The following is a 23,642-nucleotide window of genomic DNA, read 5'->3' as shown; positions in this document are numbered from 1 at the left end:
TTGGTAAGTCATTCTTTGTAGAGCCATCGAATACATTTCTACCAGTCTCCCAATGAAACATAAGAATGCAGCCAGAGCAAACTTCAAAGAAGATTTCTCAGCGCATATGGGTTATTCCTATCAGACTGCAGTGTTGCTTATTTTCTTCCCCTTTAGTGCCTATTAATTCAAGTTCTGGGCTTCCTTCAGCCACATTATTGACTTTTGATCTAATCTGAGTTATGGGAACTTTGCTTCCAAGAAATTCCAACCACAGCCTTTAGATTCCATAAGTCTGGGCCTTTTATTTCTTTGATCTTTTTTAGTTCGGGACAGATGGGGGAGGCAGTGAAGCATCCCAGACTATCTCTGAACTGGGCCTCCTGGGACATCAGCAGGATTTGATCTGGGATTTATTCCAACCTGTGCCAAGTGTGGCTGGTATCTGAAAAGTGGCAAGTGAGCTCTTGAAGGCATTTCATGAATTTCTGGCTTTATCACTTTTGAATCAGTCTGTCTGGGTTGTTCATATGCCAAAGAGAAAAATGTTTGTTTTCCTTTCCTTTGGGGCAATACCTCAGTAATATATGGAAAGTTATTATTTGCGTAGGCCAAATTATATATTATATTATATATTCATTATATACGCATAAAAGTGAGGCTGAATTTGAAGTCAGGAAGATGAGTCTTCCTGACTTCAGGCCCAGTGCTCTGTGCACTATAGCACCACCTAATTGCCCTGATATTGATATTAATATAGGACTTTGCAAAACAGCATTATATATATCTGAACTAATATTATTCTTATATTCTGTAAACAACAAAGTTGCTTACAGACACAATTTTGTTATGAGCTCATTCATAGGTCAGATGAAACAAATTTTATATCAGAGCCTATAGAATTTAGTGGCCAATACTCAGCCCTCCGCAAAGACTTATGTAGTCTCAGTCACTTCAAGATGGTCCTGTGTAGGACTCCAGAAAGATGCTCTCTATCAATGGCCCTATTCAGGGGCCTTCTATCTTTCTGCAACTTATATTTCTAATTGAAGATGTGATTGGTCACCGTTTCTCTATACCTCCCTTTTTTGCCCTTCTAAATTGCTATGTATGCTGCTCACATTTCCAGCAATTCTCAGTGTTTATCACCTTTTGTTGTTTCCCATTCAAGCATTTTCTTTTGTTTTGCTTCATTATTAGTTTGCACATTTAACAATTCTTTTTAACTCCCAGCAGATGGCTCTGATTCTTTCCTCCAGGGGACCAGCTCTCTGTATCCAGAATCTCTGGCCTTCTGAATCATAGATCTAAAAAAAAATCAACATTTTAAGAGGCTCTATTTTATAGCCTCTTAAGAGACAAAGAGAGAGAGAGAAAGAGAGAAATAGAGAGAGGGAGGGAGGGAGGGAAAGAGAGAGAGAGAGAGAGAGGGAGAGAGAGAGAGAGAGAGAAAGAGAGAGAGAGAGAGAGAGAGAGAGAGAGAGAGAGAAGGAGAAGAAGAAGAAGAAGAGCACATAGAACATGATCTGAGAATGAACTCCCATTGGCCAATGCCTCATTACACTTAATATCAAACCTAAACTTGTCTCTCGGCCCCTTAGATCCGTTGCTTCCAGTTATCTTTCTGGAATCCTATAGAATAACTCTAATGCTTCTCCCACACAATCCTTCAGATATTTGAAGACTGATAGTTTCCTCCTAAATCTTTTCTTCTTAAGTCTAAGCTTGAGGATGATTTCAGAAAGGCCTGGAGAGACTTGCATGAGCTAATGCTAAGTGAAGTGAGTAGAACCAAGAGAACATTGTACACAGCGACAAAAAGATTATATGACGATCAGCAGTGATGAACATGGCTCTTTTCAACAATGAGATGATGCAGGCCCATTTCAATAGACTTGTGATGAAAAGAGCCATCTGCATCCAGAGAGAGGCCTGTGGGAACCGAGTGTGGATCACAACATAGCATTTTCTCCTTTTTTGTTGCTGTTTGCTTGCTTTTTTTTTTTTCTTTCTCATTTTTTCCCCTTTTTGATCTGATTTTTCTTGTACAGCATGATAAATGTGGAAACATGTATAGAAGAATTACATATGTTTAGCCTATATTGGATTATTTGCTGTCTAGGGGAAGGGGTAAGGACAGGGAGGGAAAAATTTTGGAACACGAGGTTTTTCAAGGGTGAAAGTTGAAAATTATCTATGTATATGTTTTGAAAATAAGAGGCTTTAATAAAAATAATCTGAGCTTGCTCAATTCTGTCAGTCTTTCTTTGGAAGGGATACTTGACCATCCTGACCATCTTCTGCTTTAGACTTTCCCACTCATCATCATTAATTCACCAAAAATGTGATACCTTTAGTTATGGTTTCTCTAGAGCAGAGTCCAGTGGGGCTATACCTTCCCACATTCAAATCTCTGAACTTTCTTGTTGCAAGAGGATCTTGCATTAAAAGAGTTTTTTTTTTTTTGGGGGGGGGGAGTGTTGATTGAAGGGGCAAGTAGGCTGCCAAATCATGGTATTAAGTCTTCTTGAGTATGAGACTTATTTTTTAAAAAGTATGGTTCTAAATGATTTGGCAATTGTCATTGTTGTAAAATTACCCATGCAAATATCTGGTAAATAAAAACTAGTAGATATGGGGGGGAAAAAAAAAGTATGGTTCTAAAAATTTCTCCTAGGGAATGTTTTCAGAAAAAGCTGGGGAAAACCTATATGAATTAAAAAAGAGTGAAAAGAGCAGAACTAGGAAATCATTGTACACAGTAATAGCAATATTATTTCATGATCAACTATGATTGAGCCATTCCGATCAATATAATTATCCAAGACAATTCGGAAGGACTCATGATGAAAAATTTTACCTGCCTCCAGAGAGAGAGAAGTAATGAACTCTGTGTACAAAATTGAAATGTAATATTTTAAACTTTCTTAATTTTGGAAATATTTTCCATGATTTCACATGTAGAATTTATATGAGATAGCTTCCTTTCTCAATGGACAAAAAGGGGGCTGGAGGAAGAAAGAGATTTGGAATTTTTTGGAATCATAATTTTTTAAAAATGTTTTAAAACATGATAAAATCTTTAAAATCCCCCTAGCTAAAGACTACAGAGTGAGATCAGAAGATTAGTTAGGGATCAAGGATTAGAGTTTTGACAAGGGTTTAAACTTAGTGCCCTCCCTTTGCTTACATTGTAGTTCTTTGGGAAAGAGATATTCAATGCTGCCAGACAATTGGGTAGTCAATCTAAGGAATACAGTAAATTTAACTCCATCCCCAGACTTAGAGAATGAAGTGAGAGAGAGAGGATATCCTGACAAGAAAGAAAAATCACTTTTGGATACCAGTTAAATGCTTTAAATGTTTGCTAACATTCTGCTCTGGCTGAAAGAAATGTTTGTGATATTCATTTTCAAAACTCTAGGACTAAATGAGAGGACATATTACTTGAACCATTTGAAACAGGTATGTTTTCACTGCCAAAAGGAGAGGAGGGTATTATGCATCTAATATTTTGCTATAGAATACAAGGCTTGTGACATCTCAAAAAACATTAATTACCAAATAATCCAAAACAACAACAAGGTTCTTTGGGGCACAGTTTCATCATTTCTATAATTAACAGTGTTGGGTTAAAATAGGAATTCTTAACCTTTTTTTTTTTTTTTTTTTTCTGTTGTGGATACTTTTGGCCATTTGGTAAAGACTCTTGAATCCCTCTCAGATTCATATTTTTAAATAACTGAAGGAAAGACTAAATTTTAGTTAGAAGTTGGTGAAAGAAAAGATGTAATTTTTTTTCTTACCCAGGTTCATGAATCCCTTGAAATCTGTCTACAGATATGGGTCTGTGGACCTGGGGTTAAAACCCTCCAGTTTTAAAGGCAATTAAGGTTTCTTTCAGTTCTATACCATGAAATGATCATTGCTCCTGGGATGTTTAAACTAATTCCCCTTCATTGCCTTCCATTTTCCCACTGTACTTTACAATCATATTCTTCCTAGCAAGAATATCTGAATTGAGAATAAAAAATGTTGTCATACTGTCTGTCTGGGAAATGTTAATCTCTCAAGAAAAAGTTTACTTTCCTGTAGTAAATGAATAACTATGTTTATTTAGCTAAAAAAAGTTTGGGATCAAACTTGACTTTGTTGGTGTAGGGAATTCCCACAAAATTACAAAGTTTGAGATTTAGAAGGAAACCCAATTCTAGCTAGTCCAGCCTTTATACAAGAGAACTCCATTATGATATGCCCAAGAAGTGACTCAAAGGAGGAAGAATTACCACCTTTCAAGGCATTCCATTATACTGTGTTGGACAGCTCCAATTTTTAGGAAGATTTTTGCTGACCTTGACACTAAATTGATCTCTGCAACTTTTGCGTTTGCTCCTGGTTCTTCCTTCTTGGGTCAAACAGAACAAATCGGATCCCTCTTCTACATAAAAGTTTCTTCAAATACATGAAATTTGGTATCACATCCCCACTGAATCTTCTCTTCTCTAGGTTAAACTGCACAGTTTCTTTAACTCACCCTCCTATGGCATGGACTCAAAGCCCTTCATCATCCTGAGTGCTCTCTATTGGGTATTCTTCAGTTTACCCATAGTTTCCTTAAACTATGGTGCCCAAAAATGAACAATGAAATTAGAGGAAGTCTGATGAGGGCAGATTACAGTATTCCTGGAAACCAGACCCATCCTAATGCAGCTGGTTGCCTTGTCATTGGGAAGTCACAGTTTAAAACTAGAAGTCAGGCCTCACATTTACTGGAACATTTTTGATATGCAGAGTACCCTTGGCCTGCAGTCATTTAAAAAAAAAAACCAACAACTGTATATTTGTATCCTTTTGACTCAATAAAACTATACAAACACTTCTGTGTGTTTCACTTCAAGGTATTATATAAAGGGATTTAATTTTTTCCTTATGGCTATATAAGCTCTTAGATCCTATAGAGCTAAATAAGCAAAGAGTTTGCAACCCCCAAGCCTGGCACCAGGTGCTCACAGAGAGGGTATTTATCTGACTAGGCTCCTTGCCAAAGGACTTGGCCGCTCAATGCATGTGCTGAGAGCTTATTTATCTCTTTGCCACAGTATCCTCTGATTGCCTTGGTGCCCCACACAGGTGTCGTGAGAGTGGATTTAGCTACCACTCTAGGTAAGCAAATACAATTGTTTCCAAAACATTTGTGGGCAACCAGGAGGTGGGGTGGACAGGAGAGCAGGAAACCTTGAATGACAAAAATCTGTGACTAAGAAAAATGGAATTCCTTATAATGCTTGGAATGTGTCTAATCAATTACATATTAACTACCTCACTGCCCTCAGGGATTTAGCTTTGAAGAGAGGCTCAAGAGGCCAGATTCCACAGGAAAATACACATTCTAGGTCAAAAATGTAGATAAAAATGTAACAAGCAGAATATTTTCTCCTGAGCTAAATTTGATGAATAAAACCCATAGGAATTCCAGATAACATTTTAGTGATCTCTTGCTTACCCTTTACTCCTCACCCAGTCAAAATAGAAGAAGAAAAAAAGAGGTTTCTTATAACCTTTTGAACCCAAGTCTCAGTTTCTTTAAATATAGTCTCATATAGCAGGCGGTGATAGAATTAGACTCCCTTACTCTTTCTACTTTTCCAGTCCTCACGTATTTTATTTCCTTTTATATTTTCTGATAAAGGGGACCTTGATCTTCTTCCTGGTCTTCTCATGGGATATTTCATCTTCTATTTTTGTATTTTCACTTCTGTCTCTCATGACAGAAATGTTCTTTCTCCTTTCTCTCTGCCTCTTGGCTTTCTTGGCTTCCATCAAGACTTCTCAAATTCCACCTTCTACAGGAGAGCTTTTTTTTTTTTTTTTTTTTTTTTCTAAGGCTGGGGTTAAGTGACTTGCCCAGGGTCACACAGCTAGGAAGTGTTAAGTGTCTGAGACCAGATTTGAACTCGGGTCCTCCTGAATTCAACACAGGAGAGCTTTTTCTTTCATTAAGCTGCTGCTTCAGAAAAAGTCCATTTTGATCACTTCTCATTTTGTTGAACTTTGCTTTAATGACAAATCACCATGGTTGCCAAATATTCATTCCAGAAGTGCTTTCAAGAAAGCAGATTAGATGTAAATTACCACACTAGCTCCTTTTATTTCCTTAAATAATTTCATTTATTCCATCATTACTTTTATTTGCCACACCCTATCCTTTCCTTGAAGATGACTTTCAATTTCCCCTTTATATATTTTGCATGTGCATTGTTGTTTGCAGGATGTGAGCTCCTTGAGGGCAGTTTATTTTTGCTGTTCTTTATATTCCTAGCATTTAACACAGGGCCTGACACATAGTGGGTACTTAATAAATGGTTATTGAATTATTGCTTTAATAAACATGGATTTTTATAGTCAAAAGTCATTAATAAGAATGATAAAATAATCTTCTTCCTTTAGATAAGCTAGAAGAAAACTTGGAGGATATATAGTTCAACCTATACATTTAATAGATAAGAAAACAGAGACCTAAGAATGTAAAAATAGTCACTCTGAGGGGTAGCTAGATGTGAAGTGGATAAAGCCCTGGCTCTATGGGTAGGAGGTCCAGAGTTCAAATCCAACCTCAAACATTGACTAGCTGTGTGGTCTTCAGCAAGTCACTTAACCCAATTGCTTCTAAAAAAAGAGAGTATCCACTCTGAAAGTCACTTGGGAAACAAGCACCGAAGGTGAAATTTGAACTCTAGTCCTCTACCATTAGACCCTGGACTCTTTCCATTGTACCATATTACCCCTTAAGTACCAGAGCCATATTTACTAAATGCTGTTTCACTAACACCACACATACTTCCAATTCAATTGATAGTCATATTGAGGAGTGTTTGATAAACATATTGGAAGGATATCATGAGGCTGAACTCAATAATTTGGTATGGAGGACCAAACAGAATGAGGTGACTTAGTGACTAATAGGCACAGGGAACAAGAATCATTATCTATAGTCCTTTAAGGAAGAACCTATTCTTCCCATAACTCCACTCACACCATCTTTATTTTGGATACCTTCACAGTATCTCCTTATTCAGCTCCATTCCTCTTATGTTCTAACATTACCTTTCTATTTTGCCATCCTGTGACTTCCCTTCTTCAATATTCTAGATGCCTATGAATTTTCTTTCTTCATTTCCTTTCAGAATTTAATAATAATAACAATAACATCTAATATTTACATAGCATTTACTATGATTTCTTTACAATGATGATGTCATATTATTCTGATAGCAGTCATAGGAAGTAGAAGCTATCATTATGTCCATTTTATAGATGAGGAAATTAAGGCAAGGAGAGGGTAAGTGACTTGTCCAATGTCACACACTTAGAAAGTGTTTGAGGCTTTGAACTCAGGGCTTCTTGAATCTACAAACAGGACTCTAGTCATTTTCTCTAATCTGTCCTATGTCCCATTCCCTCAGTGCTAAAACAAACAAATAAATAAACAAAAAATAAACTAAAACTTATCTCAACCATACATATATAATTGACAATGACATAATGTATTGCTCCTTCCAGAAAATACTAACTTTTTATCCAGGAACTTCTGTTCTTTAACTTGAAAAGCTACAATTAGTGATGTAAAGTTTGGTCTCTAGACCAGAACAACAAGGGAGACATTTTTAGGATTTTCAAATTACACTAAGTAAGTGGCTTTCCACTTGACCAGTATTTAGAGATAGTTCTATCTCAGGGGGTTTAAGTAAGGACTATAGCCATTTAACCACTCTTTTCATTGATAAAGCACCAATAGCAATAATGATAGCTTCAAGGGATTTTTAGGAGCCTGACTGCTAACCTATTCTTGCTAACAACCAATATTCAGTTACCTTGTAAAGCAATTCAATAGAAATAAAAAGAAAAACAAAATTAAAATTAAAAAGCATTCTAGACTTGTAGCTAGAGAGTAGATTTATAATTTCTTTGGTATAGGGAACTACCAAGTGAGGAAATTCTGTCAAATATTAAGTCAGCTTTATCTGCAATTTGTAATATTAGTTGCTTAGGACACTGACAAGTTATATGATAGAGAGGGTTACCTCTATTGTCCAGAATGATCTTTTAGGTCTAGAGCTTACATGAATCTTAGAGGTCATTTAATCCAACTTCTTCATTTTACAAATGAGGGAACTAAGGCACAAGGAAGTTAAAGACTTGCAAGGTTATGCAAATAAGATTTACATCTAAGACCTCTGATCTTTCCATTGCACCACCTCCTCCCAGGATGAATGGGGATATCAGGAAAGACCAACTCCTCTGATGGGAGGGCTTGCCTGGCCCTGCTCATCCACCTTCCGTGTCCATTTCTCACACAACTCTTACCTGTGACTACAAAAAACTCTAGGAAATGCAGCAGCTGTCACACTAGTTCTCTTAGGGAGAGCGTTAGGCTTTATTTAGGACAATTCTTCCCCTCCTTTCCAGAGACTGCATGAAAAGTCCTTCTGGGCATAAGATAGAGAGATGTTCACTGATGATCCATTTTCTTCTCCCATTATGGAAAGCTTGCATAAATTAATAAATTATGGAAAGTTTACATAAATAAAATAGATGCAATTTGGGTGGATTTATTTGTTTATCCATTAACTATTATTGATCATTATTAATAATGGTCAATGAACCAAGCTTGGTGCTAAATCCTATGGATACAAAAAGAGGTTCTTTCAAGGTGTTCACAGTCTAATGCATGAAACAACAAACAAACAAATGTATACAAACATACTATATATAATTTAACAAATAATACTTAAAAGAAGGGAAGGCTATAGAATTAAGAGATATTCCTGAGCTCCTCTGAAGACCATATCTCAGAATCCCATTAATCTGTATCTCTATCTTTCAGGCAACATTACCAGTAGAGTTCAGACTACCAGGCCTCCTACTGAAAAAGACTTCAACAGATTTGGAGTATGGTAGTCTCATTATGAACTTTGCTGTATTTTCCAAGCATTGATTGCCCAAAGCACAAAACTATGGGAAAACCAGGGCCAGAATGAATGGAGGGACTAGCTGAATTTCTGTCCTATTTTACTTTCCCTGCCCTTGCTGCTACCTTCATGAAGCATCATAGGATTCACTTAGGTTCTGCCTCCAGGAAAATTAACATTATCATTGCCTAATGTTACCTAAAAAGGCCCAGTAAGCTTATTGCTGATGACCTATTGATTAAAGAAAACAGTGGCTTAGAATTACTCCATATAACTCATGGATTTATAAGTAGGGTAGTGCCTATATAGTAAAATCTCATAAAAAGTAAAATAGCATGGTTACACATGTATAACCTATATCTAATTGCTTAACATATCAAGGAAGGAGGGGGGGGAAGAAACAGGTGATAGAATTTGGAACTTAAAACTTAAAAAAATATTTTGAATTGTCTTAACATATAATTGAGGGAATATAAAATATATTTTAAAAAACATATCAACAGCTTAGGAGTCAGAGGCTTGAGATTCAAGCCCTGACTAAAACACTTATTATCTGTGTGATCTAGGATATGTAGCTTAATTTCACCAAACACAGTTTTTCATCCATGAAATGGAAAGAATAATACTTTTGTTTTCTTCTTTTCCTAGAGTTATTATGAGGATGGTGCTTTGGAAATTGGGTGGAAATATGAATTTATTATTATTATTACTATTATTATTATTGTAATCAACATAATGGCTGTAAGGTCGTATCCTTTCATATGAAACAATTTATTGCTGACTTAAATCTTCTCAAAATTTTAAGATTGATAAGATAAAGTACTTAAGAATTTTGTTTAGGGAGAAAAAAAGCAGTGTATTCTGTGAAGGTCTGGTGGTCTCTAAGTTATCCTTCAAGACTGCTGTCTAAACTCAATCTTCTAGTCAGACTCTTTCCTTCCAGCCTGCCATCCCAACTCCGTCCCAGACTCAACTAACTCCTTGCCCTCCTGCCCTCCTCTTTTATTCTAGCAAAGACTGTAGTGAGAACTCAAAGGGGCTTGTGAGAAAATACTTCAACCAATGAATTTGCTCCTTTTAAAGGTTGTATAAGTAAACTCCTTTTCAGAAGTTCAAAGGTGCAAACTCCCCCTAAAGGCCGGAACTAAAGGTGTGAATTTTGAGTTGGAGAATTGCCCAGACAACCTGAGTTCTCACCTTGTAATCCCAACAGTACCCTAATGGATATTGAGCAGAGTTTGAGTCTTGCTTCTGACATGTACTAGCTGTGAGACCTTAGAGAGGTCATTTCACTTCTTAATGCTGTAGAACAGTTAAGATCTGGATTGGTGGGTTGAGTTTTCTCTACAATGATGAAATTACGTACCTAGAACAACAATAAAAAAGCTTTCTCACTATTACACAGATGAATAATATAATATCTTCATTGGCTTAGCTTGAAATGGAGAGTATCCCTGGAATTCTCAGAAGCTACAACATTAGAGGAAAGGCTTTTCTAAGACTTATTGAGCAGTGCAGCGAGGTAGTAGAGTGGATAGAGTGCTGGGCCTAGAGTCAGGAGGACTCATCTTCCAGAGTTTAAATCTGACCTCAAGCATTTACTAGCTGTGTGACTCTGGGCAAGCCACTTAACCCTGTTGACCTCATTTTCCTTAAGTATAAAATGAGCTGGAGAAGGAAATGGCAATCATTCTAGTATCTCTGCCAAAAAACAAAAAACAAAAAAAACTCCAAATGGGGTCACAACTAAAATGACTGGACAACAACAACAATCAAGTTCTTTAGATATAGGTTCAATGAAGGGCAGTGCGTCTTGAGGCAGAGGAGCAGCCATCTAACATTGAAGAAGTTCATTATCAGGTTGGCCATGGGATGAATATTTCAGTAACAGAAACTGAAAAACCATCTACCAAATCAGAATGGATAATTAGTGTGGGAAAGGAGTGTCCATTCTAACACCATGGAACTCTGAAGTATAAATCATACTGTAAGTCATCTCTTATGTCTCACACATACATTCAAGAGACAGTAAATAGTTCAGTTGGATTGAAATGGAGGATGGGGGGAAGGATAGATAAGATACAAGAAAATTATTATCATACAATCACAGGGCTAGGGCTAGAGGAATTGGAAAGGCAGATCAGAATCAAACATGCACCCTTCAAATTTAGATTTGATAATAGAGGCAATGGGAGAAAGACCTTTGAAGGTATCTGACCCAGTTGATCAATTGATCAATAATGTTATTTTGTTTTATAAATTTCTTGTGCAACCTCATATAACTTTGAAAGTGGGTTGTTAACTTAATTTCCCTACTGACCTGTAAAGTCCATGAGGACAAGGGCTATGTCTTATCTTTATATTTGTCCCAACACAGTTCTGCATACTGTGGAAAGATTTTTAAGTTCATTTTATGTATTTTTTTTAAATGAGGATAAGTAAAGGTAAGCAGTTTACCTAAGTTTACAACCCTTCCATCATATTCTCTAGCTTATTAGATTGTGAGCTCTCTGAGGGAAGGGATTGTCTTTTTTTATTTTTATTAATTTTATAATTTTAACTTTTTTTTGACAGTACATACATATGAATGGGTAATTTTTTACATTATCCCTTGTACTCCCTTCTGTTCCGAATTTTCCCCTCCTTCCCTCCACCCCTCCCCTAGATGGCAGGCATTCCCATACATGTTAAATGTATATACTAGATACAATATATGTGTGTAGAACCAAATTTTTTCTTACACAGGAAGAATTGAATTCAGAAGGTAAAAATAACCTGGGAAGGGAAACAAAAATGCAAAGGGTTTACACTCATTTCCCAGTGTTCCTTCTCTGGGTGTAGCTGATTCTGTCCATCATTGATCAACTGGAACTGAATTAGATCTTCTCTTTGTTGAAGATAGCCACTTCCATCAGAATACATCCTCATACAGTATTGTTGTTGAAGGTATAATGATCTACTAGTTCTACTCGTTTCACTCAGCATCAGTTCATGTAAGTCTCTTCAGGCCTCTTTGTATTCATCCTGCTGGTCATTTCTTATAGAGCAATAATATTCCATAACATTCATATACCATAATTTGCCCAACCATTTTCCAATTGATGGACATCCATTCATTTTCCAGTTTCTAGCCACTACAAAGAGGGCTGCCACAAACATTTTGGCACATACAGGTGAAGGGATTGTCTTTTGCCCCTTTTTGTATCTCTAGTACTTAGCATTGTGACTGGCATATAGTAAGCATTTAGTAATTATTGATCAATTGATCAACCAGCTCAGATACCTTCTGGAGAGCAGTTTGGAACTATGTTCTAAAAGTTATCAAACAGTGCATACTCTTTGATCCAGCAGTGTTTCTACTGGGATTATATCCCAAAGAGATCTTAAAGGAGGGAAAGGGACCCACATGTGCCACATGTGGCAGCCCTCTTTGTAGTGGCAACAAACTGGAAACCGAGTGGACGGCTATCAATTGGAGAATGGCTGAATAAGCTATGGTATATGAATGTTATGGAATATTATTGTTCTGTAAGAAATGACCAGAAGTATGATTTCAGAGAGCCTTGGAGAGACCTACATGTACTGACGTTGACTGAAATAAGCAGAACCAGGAGATCACTATACACAGCAACAAGAAGACTATACGGCGATCAATTCTGATGGACGTGGCCCTCTCCAACAATGAGATGATTCAACTTAGTTCCACTTGTTCAGTGATGAAGAAAGCCATCTACACCCAGAGAGAGAACTGTGGGAACAGAGTGTGGAACACAATGTAGCATTCTCACTCTCTCTGTTGTTATTTGCTTGTATTTTCTTTTCTTTCTCAGTTCTTCTTTTTCTTCCTTCTTGATCTGATTTTTCTTGTGCACCAACATAACTATATAAACATATATACATATATTGGATTTAACATGTATTTTAACATATTTAACATGTATTGGATTACCTGCCAGCTAGAGGAGGAGGTGGGGAGAAGGAGGGGGAAATTTGGAACAAAAGGTTTTGCAAGGATCAGTGTTGGGAAAATTACCCGTGCATATGTTTTGTAAATAAAAAACTTTAATTAAAAAACATTAAAAAAAAAAAAAAGACTTGGTAGCTGATTAGATGTGAGAGAAAATTTCATTGTGGCATAGTGAAAAGAACTCTAGTTGTGAAGACAGAAGACGGGTTCAATTCCCACTTCTGGTAGTTAATACCTTGGACTTGGACAGCTATTTAACTTTCTCTAGCCTCAGTTTCTGTACAAATAAACAAGACATATATAAAGTACTTACTATATGCAAAGCAACATATGAAAGAAGATTACCTGCATTCAGAAAAAGAACTAATAAATAGAAATATGTATAGAACGATTTACATATATACATATTTGTTTCTAATAGTAAGCACTTGTAGATCAGGGGGAAAGGAGAGAAGAAAAAAAAGGAAAAAAATCAAGAAATTTATATGATAATTTAATTAATATATTTTAAAGGAAAAACAAGTTGTACACAATAGATTTGCAGTTTCATGTAAAATCATTTTTCTACAATATTAGAGAAATGTTTTTATTTAATAAGTTAAAAATAAAATAAAGTATATATATATATATATATATATATATTTAAAGAAAAAGATCTAGAGATACAAATAAAATAAAACATTCCTTGTTCCCAAAGGACTTTCATTCTAATAGGGGAAACAACATGTCTTCTCTGTAAAATGAGGCTATTGTACTGTAGAGCCTCTGAGGTGCTTTCCATCTCTTGTTCGGCAAGCTCCCTCAATAACAGAGGAGAAAAAAGAAATCCAAAGATTTAAATAAATTGTCCAAATTATATAAGTACTAAGTGTCAGAGGAAGGAAATAAACATCTACCTCTCCGTAGGTTTTCTTCATCGCTCAGTTCAAGCGTCACTTGCTGCTTAATCCTTTTTTTGATCTCACCTGCTATTATTCTTTTCCATCTCCATCCCAATTATCTTGAATTCATTTTGTATCCACCTACATATATGTATATGTTGTCTACTTCTGCTAAACGTAAACTTCCCAAGGGCAAGGATAGTTTCCTTTTTTTCTTCATATCTCTAGTACATATAGCACAGTCCCTTGCACATGAGTACCCGTTTAATAAATACTTGTTGCTTACTTACTTGATTGACAGTGAAATCAGGAGGAAGAAAAGGTATGTATTCTACAATGTAAAATTTTACCTTCTAGAAGAATTTTCAGTAGTCATAATCTCAGTATTTATTTATTTAAACTGTAGTCCTTGTTTGTCCATAGTTCTGGAAAAGGAACATTACATTAAGGAGGTGATATAATGACATGCAAGTGAATAGGATTTAAATGAGGGAGGGCTGCTTAAGGTCACTTGCCTCACTTTCCCTTCCAGAGTCATCTGGATTCAGTGGCCAGATACAGATCAAGACAATTGGAGATGGTTCTGGATGAAATGGGAGACCTTGGTAGATTGTAAATTGAATGGTGTTGTCTAATATTTCCATAATAAAAGAAAATGTGAAAAGGGAGAGAATGTTGGAAATCTTACATGATGGAAGAAATCTCATCACCCCTCCCAAATCCAACTCAGGTCAATCAGCAATTTTTTTTTTTTTTTTTTTTTAAAGACTGAGATACATTGTACTGTTTATTAGCTATTGAGAGCAAGCTTGTGTCAAAACTTGTCAAACCTGTCCAGGGCAGCTCCAAAGCCTATGTTATTCCCCCCATCTTCTGCCTCCTCCTTCTCCCCAATCCCATGCAGGCCTGTGGCAATTGCCTGCTATTTCATGTTTGGGATTATCTAGTGAAAAGTACCACAATCACTTCACATCCTGGCCAACGCAGAAGCCCAGGAGGTGGTACCAAGATAAGGATTTCCATATAAGGACAATGTGACTAAGAGCTGAGAGGATGTGGCGAAAACTGCTTGCTATAAATCTGGGCTAATTCCCTGAAAAGAAGTAGAGGGAGTGGGGGTAGAAGGAGAAGGAAGAATAACAAAAAAACTGAGGCTCACAGGAAATGCCTGGCTAATATAACTGGCCCAGCACATTTGTGTGGGAAAATGCACAGATCATCAAACGTCAATTCCTATTGGAAAAAAGCCTTGAAAAAATGTTCTCCCTCCCTTATTCCCCCTCCAAACACTTTTCAGATGACATCCAAGAAATCAGTCAGAATGTTTCAGCTGTGGCTTTTGAAAAAAAAGGAAAGAAAAATGAGAAGAAAAAGAAGGCTTTAGTGGTTGAAAAAGCATTGCCAGTAGCTTAACTCTGTTTTCTTTGGGAACTAATAAATCCCTCTATTCCAAGATTGAGTTGCTGAAGAAGGACATTTCTTTCTAAGAGTCTGGGTTTTTAGAAAGTCAGGATGATGATTTTCATTATTAGGGCAACTAGAACTAAGTTAAGAGAAAAAAAAAATCAAAAACTCTCTCTTTTTTTTTTTTTTTTTTTTTTTTTTTTTACCTGCATAGAAGAACCTTTCTCTTTTTGGGGGTTGTGCATGAAATGAATAAAATAAAATAATGTCCTTTGCACCAAGGATGGGAAATGCATAACAGTTTATAGTAATTGGATTGTTTAAAACTTTAGTCCATGCACAAATAGACTCATTGTCTATTTGATATATTGTCATTGAGGACAAAAATTACTTTTGCAGATTGTAAAATAATGTGGAATCATGGTATTGATGTAGGTGATGTAGACATCAGAACCCCATAAATTGGCTTCAATTATGTAAAAAATTCACAATGGCTATTCTCTTTGGCAAAAAGTAGATTTATGTAGGTGAGAAGTTACAGACAAAATGAAGGACTACAATAGATACTAGGAATGATAAATATGAAATAGAGTGGGAAAGCACAGAAAGAGATTTTACCAGGAGAAAGAAAACACCCATGAGACAGGCTTGATCCTAAAAGGGACTTAAGCACCCCATAAAAATTAGTTATTAGGGGAAGAAGTAAGGTCAGGAAAGACACCACAAGGCATGATGGGGTGAGACCACATGGCATGGAGAAGAGAAAGAAGAAAGACACCACAAGACAGGGTACAATAGTAGACTGACTCAAAGGAAGGCAGCAGCCATGTGATAGGCCATAAGTAGATTTTATAGGGAAAATTTAAACTCAGGGACATGACTGAGATTTCTGATGGAGTGTGGCAAGGTGAAACTGCTGGAGACCCTTACAGAGGGTGGGTCTCAGGTGTCTGATATAATTTGGATTTCTAACTGGATCACCTCCCCAGAGGGAGGAGCTAACCTGATCTCTATCTGAGCCTTCTCCCATCCTGTCTCAGGGATTAATTTTTATTAATTCCTCTGTTAACCACACCCAACCTTGAAGGCCTCATCCATAACTGGGATATCTGTAGCAAAAAAGAAGCAGGGGAGTTTATTGGAGATGGAAATAGGCTTTGCTTCTCTAGGTTTGAATCTTCACCTCTAAGTCTGGAAAAATCTCTTCCTTAACCCAGAGAGCAGGTAAAAATCAGTTCTACAACTAAGGTCAAAATCTGGCAGAAGGAAGTCTTTGTTCTTTATTTGTAAAGAAAAATTTATTTTTAATAATAGTTTCCCCCCCAAATAGACTGATTTCCTCTCTCTGGCCTCCATTTCCTTATCTAAAAAATAAGGAATTTGAATAAGATGGTCTTCAAATTCTCTTTCAGCTTTAACATGCTGTGTCTATCTGGTGAACATTTATTCAATGTCTACTATAAGCCAACAGGAAAGAGAATTCTGGGAAGTAAATGACTCTTCAGCCCAGGATACAATTAACTACTTTGTATTAATGTGCTATCAGGAAAGAATTGCTCATAGGTAACTGGGGTTGTTTTAATTGTGTCCTTCTGGAGACAATGTCCCCACTTTTGTTTTATTATTCACTAGTGATTATAAAATGATTTCAGTCCTGATTATTGGGGCAAGAGGAAACCTGCAGAGCAAACATGGGAAGATAATTCACCCTGCATAGATAGCTGCCTACCTGCAGACTTTAAAGGGTTTAGGCCAGGATGTTCTAAGAGGAGCTGCTCTAGTCTAACCAGGGTCCTGAAGCAGGTCCAGCTCACCTCTAATAATAATGATTGAATAATAATATTAATAATTGTTGTTAAATATTATTATATCATTAAATATTAATAAGTGAATAATAATTATTCTCATAGTTAATATTTATATAGTATCCATGTGCCAGGCACTGTATGAATATTCATTTGTTCCTCAAAACAACCCTGGGAAGTAGTTGTGATTATTTTAGTCATATCACAAATGAAAAAAATTGAGGCAGAGGTAAAATGCCCACAGTCATACAGCTAGTAAGTGTCTTGATTCCAAATCTGGCACTCTATTTACTGAATCACCAAACTGACCCAGAGGTTAGGTCATAATTGCACAGATTTGCAATTGAAAGCCATGATCCTGTTACCAACCCAAGGATCTGAGACCACAGTTATTCCTTATACCTCAAAAATAACTTAAACCTCAGTTTGCCCTTATAATTAATGAGACTTCCCCACCATTCTCTATACACTAGATCTGCTAGGATCAAGTCATACCTCCTGGTCTTCTCCAAACTAATCTAGAATCAAGAGACACTGGTTCCTAGAAGATTATGATAAATATTTATTTACAACCCTGAATGTTCTTCCTTTTTCTCTGGAGTTGTTAAATTAGGGTGATGCCATGGGTATTATATTTCTGAGTTGTCATGTATTCATTACCTATCTTTCTACCTAACTAGATATAAACACACACGCATGTGTATGTGTATGTGTTGTGTGTGTGTATGTATGTATAGCTTTAAAGGCAAGGTCAGATTTTATTGATATGTCCCTAGTACCTAGCACAGTGCACTCTTTATAGGATGTGCTTAAATGTACTTGAGTGGGGAAGAAACAAGCATTTATTAAGTGACTATTATCTGCCTTGTACTACGTTAAATGCTTTACAAATATTACTTCATTTGATCCTCACAGCAACCCTGGGAGATAAGTTATTATACTCATTTTACTGTTGAACAACTAAGGCAGATACATTTAAGGGATTTGCCCAGGTAACATAGTTAGTAAGTATCTGAGATAGGATTAAAACTCATTTCCTAATTCTAGACCTAAAGTTTTATCCATTGTACCATCTCCGACTAGATGTTGTATACCACAACTTTCTTGCTTCCTCCATCCTTCCTGTGGCTGTTACTTCCAGGCAGAATCTGACAATAGAAGATTTGGAAGTTTTACTTAAGTAGAAAAGGAAATTCTTTTTTTTTCCCCCCTGAGGCAATTGGGGTTAAGTGACTTGCCCAGGGTCACACAGCTAGGAAGTGTTAAGTGTCTGAGGCCAGATTTGAATTTAGATCATCTTGACTTCAGGGCTGGTACTCTATCCACTGTACCATCTACCTGCCCCCCAGAAAGGGAAATTCTTGATATTTATTAGTCCTTAAAAACCAGGAAAGCGTTATTTCTTTAAAAGAAGGAATCATGTCATCTCCAAAACAGGCAGTCATGCAAGGGCCTTCTATAGAATTCTGCAAAGAAGAAAGTTCCTAGAGAGTAGCATATATAAAATCATGGAATTTGAGATTTGAAAAGACCATGGAGATCATTGAGTACAAATAGCCACCCAAAGCAGGGATCATTGTTACATCATATTAAATAATAGAATGAGAGCAATAGAATAAAAGAAGTAAGGAGGGCTCTTTCTTATTTTGTTCCTACCTGCTCTTTCAAGAGAAGAATGCAATGAGGGGGGAAAAGATCCCTTTTTACTGATGATTATAAGAGTAGGCTTAGAGAATCAACTAGAAAAAATTACTTGAAATAATTAACAACTTTAGCAAAGTCGTAGGATATAAAACAAGCCCATAGAAATCATCATCATTTCTATATATTACCAAGAAAGTCCAGCAGCAAGAGATGTAAAGAGAAATTACATTTTAAATAATGTAGCTAATATAAAATACTTGGGAGTTTAGCTGCCAAGAGAAATCCAGGAACTAAATATACACAATCACAAAACACTTCTAAATAGCTGAAAAATGTCAATTGTTTATGAGTAGGCCAAGCCAATATAATAAAAATAACAATTCTACGTAAATTACCTTAATTATTCAGTGCCATACCAAAAGTATTTTATACATCTAGAAAATATAATAATAAAATTCATCCAGAAAAACAGAAGGTGAAGAATATCAAGAGAATTAGTGAGAAAAAATGTAAAGGAAGGTGATGTAGCCCATGTTAGATTCCAAGCCATATTATAAAGTGGTAATCATTAAAACTATATGGTACTGGCCAAGAAATAAAGTCATGAATAAGTATAATAGATAAGGTACATAAGACACAATAGTAAATGACCCTAGTAATCTAGTTTTGATAAACCCAAACACTTCAGCTTTTAGTAAAGAACTCACTACCTGACAAAAACTGCTGGAAATATTGGAAAACAGTGGTGGAAACTAGATACAGATTAACAGTTTATTTCATTTACCAAGATAAAGTTAAAATGAGTATGTGATTTAGACATAATGGGTGATACCATAAGCAAATTAGGAACAAGGAATAGTTTTCCTGTCAGATATATGAAGAAAGGAAGAATTTTTGACCAAACAAGAGAAAGAGATAAGATGTAAAATGGATAAATTTAATTATATTAAATTTAAAAGGTTTTATACAAACAAAACAAATGGAACTAAGATTAGAAGGAAAATAGAAAACTGGGAAATAATTTTTACAGCAAGTATCTCTGATAAAGGCTTCATTTCTCAAATATATAGAGAACTGAGACAATTTATTATTTTTATTTTCTTAATTTGTTTTAAACTTAAATACAAAATGAGGAAAGAAAAAAATTCCTATATAAACAGCAGAATACAAGAGGATTAAATGTAAAACAATAAATTTTTATATATTTTATTTATACAAGAAAATTTAATTAAAAATAAGTGAAATTATCCATTATCCATTTCAATAATGCTTTCATATAATAATAATATAAATAATAAAAAGTCTGATACTACAAAATTTGCTTCTTTTATACTTTTCCCCCTGATTTCTTTGAAGTTCCTGACCTTTTTTTCTTCCAAATGAACTTTGTTATTTTTTAGTAATTTAATTAGGATGGTATTGCATAAATAGCTTAGTTAAAATTGTTGGGGTTTTTTGTTTTGTTTTGTTTTTTGCTATACTGGCATTATCTACCCATAAACAATAAATAATTATTTAGATCTGACTTTATCTGTATAAAAAAGTATTTTATGTATATGTTCATATAGTTCCTATACCTGTTTTGGCAGGATACTCAGTTATTTTATACTGTAAAGTTATTTTAAATATTTTAAAACAATATTGAATATGATTGCTGAAACACAGGGTAGTTAACCTATTTTTCTCTTTTGATTAAATCTATTTTAGTTTTAACTTTGTCTGAAATGGTGATTACAACACCTAGTGGGTTTTTTAACATAATAAATTCTGCTCTCAACCTTTATCTTTATGTGTATCTCTTATTTTTAGAGCATTTTCTGAAAGCAACAAATTATTGAATTAAAATTTTTAGTCTCCTATCAGTTTCTATTTCATAGGTAAATTCATTCCATTTACATACTAAGTTATAATTACTTGGATATTTTTCTCCTTCCTATTTTTCCTCACTTTTCATGTCAACCTCTTCCTATCCCTGTTCACTCCTCTACTTTATTTCTATTTGCTTGCTACATTGCTCTTCTATTCCTTAAGCTATCCACCCTCCAAAAGTCCCTCCCTTATCCTCTTTCCCTTCCCTATGTCCTGGCCTTCTTATTTGTCTGACTTTAGGAGACTTTTATACATACATAGATACATGCATATATATATATATATATATATATATATATATATATATATATATATACACTCATGTATACACATGTATATTTTCACTCTTTAACCCATTCCCACTGAGAGTAAGATTCTAGCACTTATCTACCTCCCCCAACTAGTTTCTTCTGTATCAATTATTTCTTTCATGCTTCCTTTATATGAGGTAATTATCTTTTTATCACTCCCTCCATAATTTTAAAAAAATCATATTATACTCAGCTCAGTCTAAGCCATTTTTTCAAACTACCCAGATAATACTGACAATCATAAAAGAACTTATAATATTTTGCATATAAGAAGTAAATCTTTTACTTTTATTGAATCCCTTATAATTCATCTTTATTATTTCCTCATGTTTCTCCTGGATGTTATTGTTTAATTTTTCCTTAAGTTCTACTGTTTGTGTTACAAATACTTGAAAGTCTTTCAGTCTGTTAAATATCCTCCCCCCTCCCCATTCAAGATTATATTTAACTTTTCTGGGTAAGTTGCCTTTGGTCCTAGTCCCAGCTCTTTTGCTCTGTGAAATATAGCATTTCAAGACCTATAGTCCCTCAACAGATTAGTTACTAGGTCTTTTGTAACCCTTATTGTAGTTTCATACTATTTAAATTGTTTTTTCTTTCTTATTGCTTCCAATATTTTCTCCTTAACCTAGGAGCTTTGAAACTTGGGTATTATATATTCCTGTAAGTTTTTCTTCTGGTATTTAGATAATGATCAGTGAATTTTTTCTTCTATTTTTGCCCTGTCTTCTTGTTCTAGAACTTCAGGATAATCTTTCCTTGATTATTTTTGTAATATTGTATCAAGCTTCTTTTGTTGTTGTTGTAATATTCAGATGGTTTGATTATTCTTATAGTATTTCTTTTCAATTCTTTCTCCACATCAGTTGTTTTTCTATGAGATGCTTCACATTTTCTTTTATGTTTTTCATTCTTTTGATTTTTTAAATTGTTTCTTTGTTTCTTAGGGCATCATTAGCTTTTCTTTCCCAATAGTTTCTATGGAATTATTTTCATAAATTTTTGATGCTCTATTTCAAGTTTTTTTTTCATAAATTTTCTTGAATTGTTCCTTTTTTTCTTCTAATTTTTCCTCAGTCTCTTTGATTTGATTTTAAAGTCCTCTTAAAATTCTTTAAAGAACTTTTTTTGTGTGTGCATCCTTGGGATCATTTGATATTTCTCATTGAAAAAGGAATGGCTTTTTTTTTTTCAAAGCTTCATTATCTACCTCTGAATATGCCCCCAGATCATTTCTATTCCCATAACAGTCATCTATGATTGGGTTTTTCCTCCTTTGCTTACTCATTTTTATTTATTTTGTTTTGTTTTCAGCAGCTATTAGCATAATCATAAGCATACTTGATTATTAGCATAGCTTGTTTTGGGCTCAACCTTGCACTCTTAAGCCATGACTAGAGCCCAAACATACTGTACCTTGCACCCTGTGGTACCTCATGTGGCTGCAAACTACCGCTGTCCTTTCTGCTCTGGAACTGAAAATAGGGGCTCTGCTCTCCTGCAAGTGCTCACCCAGCAGAGTCTCCACCCCTCTGCTACTGCCTAAGAGGTAGCCTAGCCTGAGACTCCTCTGGTCAGCAGAACCATGCTTGGCTTGAAGATCCTTCAAACTTTTTCTCAGCAATCATACCCCTACATTGTCAGCAAGATGTCAGCGAGAAGAAAGTTTCTAAGACTGAGGCTGTCTTACCAATCCATTTGCCTACAGGACTTATTGTTTGTTGGTTTCTTTGAATTGGACTAGAAGTATTAGCACTTCACTCTGGTAGAGACTCCACCCCTGAAATTTGGGTCTTTCCTGGGGTTCTTCTCAAGCTTGTCTTAGGAGAACAGTTGCTTTCCATTGACTTTTGTTTATTTTTGCTCTTCTACATGTCTCCTGAGGTGAAATTCTGTCTTATTTTTGTGGAAGAAATTTAGAGAGTGGGAAGTTTTTTCACTTATTCTGCCATCTTCCCCTGAGTTAAATTTATAAGAATATATATCATTCTCTAATTGATAAAAGGTTAAAGGATATAAACAGGCAGTTTTCACATGAAGTAATCAAAGCTATTAATAATTACATGAAAAAAATGCTCTAAATTACTATTAATTAAAGAAATGCAAATTATCTCATCCCTCTCAGATTGGCTAAAAGGAAAATTATAAATGCAGGAGAGGATTTGGGGAAATTGGGACACTAATCCATTGTTGGTGATGTCAACTTATTCAACCATTCTGGATGGGAACTCTTTGGAGCTATGCTTCAGTTTATGTAAGTCTTTCCAGATTTTTCCAAATTCCACCTGCTCATCACTTTTTATATTACAATAGTATTCTTTTATATTCATATACCACAAGTTGCTCAGCCTTTCTCCAATTGATGGGCATCTCCTTAATTTCCAATTCTTTACCACCCCCAAAAAAGAGGGCAAAAATTGCCCTTTGAGCATGCATAGTAAACAGGAACAGCAACATTGTATAATGATCTCAGCAATACAGTGATCCAAGAGAATTCCAAAGGACTCATGATGGAAAATGCTATCTTCTTCCAGATAATAGAATCTAAATGCAGGTCAAAGCACACATCACTCTTTTTAAATGTATTTTTCTTTTATTCTGCTTTTTCCTTCATGACATGACAAATATAGAGGGATGTTTTACATATTTTACATATGAAACTATAAGGAGAGAGGAAGGAAATTTGGAACTCAGAATTTTATAAAAATAATTATTAAAATTGACTTTACATGGAAAAATAAAATAATATTTCAAAATCTCTAAAACAAAAAAGAAAGATGAGAAGAATATCCCTCAGGATAACTGAACTCTGA

Source organism: Sminthopsis crassicaudata, chromosome 1 (assembly GCF_048593235.1).
Source record: "Sminthopsis crassicaudata isolate SCR6 chromosome 1, ASM4859323v1, whole genome shotgun sequence".
NCBI lineage: Eukaryota > Metazoa > Chordata > Mammalia > Dasyuromorphia > Dasyuridae > Sminthopsis > Sminthopsis crassicaudata.
This window is presented reverse-complemented; position numbering follows the sequence as displayed.